The sequence below is a fragment of the Brachyhypopomus gauderio genome, chromosome 11 (genome assembly GCF_052324685.1).
Source record: "Brachyhypopomus gauderio isolate BG-103 chromosome 11, BGAUD_0.2, whole genome shotgun sequence".
NCBI lineage: Eukaryota > Metazoa > Chordata > Actinopteri > Gymnotiformes > Hypopomidae > Brachyhypopomus > Brachyhypopomus gauderio.
The window spans coordinates 3925720-3930719 of record NC_135221.1 but is presented as its reverse complement, the minus strand read 5'-3'; positions in this window follow the sequence as shown (position 1 = coordinate 3930719).

Sequence of the window (5000 nt, the reverse complement as noted above, 5' to 3'; positions counted from 1 at the left end):
TCCAGAGGGTCTTATATTTTTCTATTTTTATCAGTATGACAGTGTGTGTGCTCCCTGGAAATATGATGACATCATTACATCCTTCTGTTAAAACACAGTGATCCCTGCTTTTATTGTATTATGACTGCCAAATATCTCAGCATAAATGTGGCATAATTGGACAACACTTTGCATGTCTTTACAGCCGTTGCAAGGTTACATTGCATGTTCGAGGATGAAGGCCTGTGTGTATGCTATAGAATCATCTCAACACATCTGTCAGGACTGAACTCTCACCAGAACCTCCTGCTCCATCTAATTACCCAGTACAGCAGAGCAACTTCAAAAAAAAAAAAAGAAAAGAAAAGAAACAGGGATGAGGTTGAACTTTCATATATATTGATCTTAATTATTTGGGCTCTGGAGGGTTAAACAAACTCTGGCGTGGAAGGCTGTGTTTTCTCCAGCTTTACCCGGATTTGCCTCAGTTGATGTAGAGGTGCAGTGTGCATATAGTGCAGAAACAGCCTGGGGCACCTAGCTGAGGATTTGACCTGCTCTTGTAGCCGGGCTAGAGAGATCCAGACGGAGGGAAGGAGCGCAGGAGAGTTAGAGAAATGTGGAGGGAAGGGCGGAAAAAAACCTACATTCCCACACTCCCCGGACTCTGCTGTCAGGGCTGGATATACTTGTGCCCTTAAAGGTGAGTGTGTGTAGTGTGTGTGTGTGTGTGTGTGTGTGTGTGTGTGTGAGCGTGTAACAGTGAGGAGTGTGTAAAGTAGTTCAGACACAGCACAGCCCTGATAACGCACTGGTTCAGCTTTCACCTGCAAAAATTAAATATTAATAATAATTTTATTAGATGGAGTCATGGCATGCCCTGGTGAGGGAGACTCCCATCATTAGACAAAGTCACGCTAGGCTGCTCTGAACCATGAGGCAGGCCCTTGACCACTAAAAGGGAATTCTACATGAATATTAGTTTTGTTTGTTGTTGGAAGATCAGAGGGGTTATGGCGTAATCTCCACAGTCTCCACAGGGAGCCCCATGCTGTTTTCTCAGAGGTTATTTCAAAAGCAGATAAAACATGTCAGAAAGGCCTCCATTGTATTGTTGTTTCTCCTTTAAAATAGTCCAGAAAACCTTGTACAGTTTCTAAGTGGAAAACCTTTTCCTAAAGCAGCAGACACAGATTAAAGAACCAATCAGAGGTGAGCTTGCTAAGTTCCTGATATAAAGCAGATCTATACTGTAGCTCACAAAACAGGTTGTTCTTGTTACACATTTATATGATAAAAAATATCCTAACCCTAACCCCAGATTCTTTTCTTTACTTTTCCTTTTTATTTGCAATAAATCAAAAAATAAATTCAGATTCTGCAAAATTACTTCAAAACTGTCCATTCATATCACTAATCACTCATATCTCAGCCATAGTTATAAATATAACTTGTATATATATAATTTATTTATAAGTAATAAATAAATATTACTACTAATAATAATAACAATAATCATAATTACAACAATTTTACTGTTATATTTTAAAGTGTGAAACAAGGTTTAAAGAGTATTTAACATAAAGATATACTGCAACTAAGTAAAATACAAGCTAAAAATAAGAGAAATATAAAAGGAATATTAAAACATAAACTCGAAAATAAAGTACAGCAGTAATAAAAGTAGTGTACATTTGTTTGAACTGGGTCTGGAAGGTCAGGAGACGTGGGATCACTGGGATGGGAGGGGCGAGGTTTCGGAGGACCCAGTGTGATATGACAGCTCTGCCCACGTCCTGGGTGGGACCAGCGTATTACAGCTGGTGGACGCGAGAGCTTCTGTGGAAACAGGAATCTGAGGGTCAACAGAGTGAGAGAATGGAGTCACGTAAAAGACACTCGGTGTAGGGCAGTCATGGCCTGGTGGTTAAGGAACTGGTCTTGTGACCGGAGGGTCGTGGGTTTGATCCTCAGACCTGAGGCCATGACTGAGGTGCCCCTGAGCAAGGCCCTTAACCCTCAATTGCTCACTTGTATAAAAAATGAGATATAAATGTAAGTCGCTCTGGATAAGGGCGTCTGCCGAATGCCATAAATGTAAATGTATCCCAAAACCTGCTGTGAACAACACTGTTAGTCCATGCCCGAGCATTTGTGAACAGATGAAATATCAATTCACCTCTAAAAATTTGTCTGGGGATTCAAGAGTGTAAATGCTAGGGTTCCTCAGCATTCATATAATTAATTGTTACAATTATTATTATTATTTCTATGTTAAATTCTTATAGTAACCAGCCATTTCCAAGCCATGTTCACTCTCTCTCAAGGGTTCATGTGTGTGTGTGTGTGTGTGTGTGTGTGTGTGTGTGTATATATATATATATATATATATTGTGCAGACGAGTTCTGCTCTGGTCTGGCTATGGTAATTTGATCTGCGAATGCACAGATATTTGAACTGGAAGGAGTGGAAGATGTAAATGCGCCCTGTAAATCCCTGTGCAGTACACGCCTCGGCAGACAGTGCCGTCTAATATCTGCTGCTATGATTAAAAAGAGAAGGGGAGACTCCATGAAACAGCGACGGAGAGACCGGGGCCTTCCGCTAGACCTTGTTTATGCATGATCGTTTGAAATATGAAATTTAACAGAGAACCAATTTCCAATGTCACTTAAGGTTCAAAGCAATTTGCAATAATAAATGTTGTACATGCATTTTGCACAGGCTCAGGTTTCGCCTACGAGTTCTTATTCAGTGTGCATGTGGTGGAGTACAACATTATATACACAATTAGTCATTAAAAGGTTGACGTACACATACGTATGCTTTCACTCACTCACTCACAGATGCTGTATAGAGCAGTATTCTATATGTTGCTATTTAGCTATGAATTTCACTAAATTGAGGGTGTAAATCTTGTTCTGTTCTGAGACAAAAAAATTTCTAAATTCACTCCAAACCCATATTTTTGACCCCTGTGATTGTTTACCATATCTTCTATCAGAAGCAGGGAGCATATTCACTTCCTGGTCATGTCTAAAGGATTATTGAAGAGGCACTGTCACCAGTCTCACTCCTGTAAGAAGCACCTTTCTCATTTCTTCTGTTGTTTCTTTCATGCAGTAGGAGTGTGTATGCATGGTTGTCTGTAGGGGACAGTAGAAATGTGCTTGGTTTCTTGTGCACACAGGTGTGGTCCAGGGGCCGGACACGGCCCTCAGAGCCAGCAGTCAGGGGGGTCACCTGTGTCACCACACAACACTCACTCTTACGCTCTCACACCGGACCTAATGCCCACAACGAGAGGGAGATTTCTCTCCCAAACACACTGCATGTTCACTGCGTTCATTGCATCACACTAGAGACAGATCAGCTTTTCATTTTGGCAGTTGTAGGTAGTGTGCATTTGGCTGCCTGAAAATATATTAAGCATAAAATTAAAATACACTTTACCTGTCTGTTTGGCAGTAATGGCTTAATCTGAATGACTATGATATTTATTTGGAACTTCTGGTTCCTCTCAAGGGCAGCTTTGCGGTTTATGGTTCCCCAAGGGAGTGTAGAGTTTCCCGCTGGTCCGGGAGCCACTGTCCCTGGAAATAGCTCAGCGCCCCGCAGGTGTGAAACACAAAGAGAAGCGATGTGTCTGTGTTCTGCTATCCACTGCTGCCTATCAGCACAGAGCATCATTAGCGCGTCTAACACAGCATGTTCAGCCATCAGTGGACCCTAGAGTATTGGTCCAGTTAACGTGCAGCGATGGCTTTGAAAGCACGAGAGCGCATGTCTGGGCTGAAATAGGAGACATACACCCAGAGATCAGTGGGTGTTTTAAAAATATTCATCAGTCATATTAGCTGTTGTAACGCTACAGAACCAGCTAGATTCCTGCAGACAAAATAATAGTGAAAACCAAATATGCAGTCAAAACACAGACTGTAAACCAGCACAAGATGATTATTAAGATAAGGGGACATCCAAAGAGCTAAACTGGGCCAAAAAACGAACAGAACCAGAGAGCAATAAAGCAAGCACAACACAGCTAGGCAGATCCAAAACTCAGAGCTGAAAACAGCAGGTCATAAATACAAGCACAGAATACACAAAGCCCACTTGGATATTCTGGATAAACAGTGACAATATCTTATAACAGAGAATGGGAAGCAAACAGTTTATATATGTGTAGTGAAATCAGAAACAGCCAAAACAGTTTCATTTTCAGATGATGATGATCTGGAGAGATGATCTGGTTTTTGATTGGTCGATGATCGTAGGGTAAGGTCCTCCTGCTGACCCAGGGCTGTCTGGGAATTTGTGTTCTGATCTGCACATGGTTAATGGTATATATACAGAACTGCCTTAATCCTTCGTGGCACAGATTCAACAAGGTACTGGAAACATTCCTCAGAGAGTCTGGTCCATATTGACATGATAGCATCACACAGTTGCTGCAGATTTGTCAGCTGCACATCCACGATGTTAATCTCTCGTTCCACTACAACCCAAATGTGATCTATTGGGTTGAGATCTGGTGACTGTGGAGGTCATTCGAGTACAGTGAACTAGTCGTGTTCAAGAAACCAGTCTGAGATGACTTATCCTTTATCACATCCTGCTGAAAGTAGCCATCAGAAGATGGGTACACTGTAGTCATAAAGGGATGGACATGGTCAACAATACTCAGGTTGGCTGTGGCGTTGACACGATGCTCAATTGGTACTAATGGGCCCAAAGTGTGCCAGGAAAATATCTCCCACACCATTGCACCACCACCACCACCGGCCTGAACCATTGATATAAGGCAGGATGGATCCATGCTTTCATGTTCTTGATGTCAAGTTCTGACCCTACCATCCGAATGTCGCAGCAGAAATTGAGACTCATCAGACCAGGTGATGTTTTTCCAATCTTCTATTGTCCAATTTTGGTGAGCCTATGTGAATTGTAGCCTCAGTTTCCTGTTCTTAGCTGACTGCAGTGGCACCCGGTGTGGTCTTCTGCTGCTGTAGCCCATCCACCT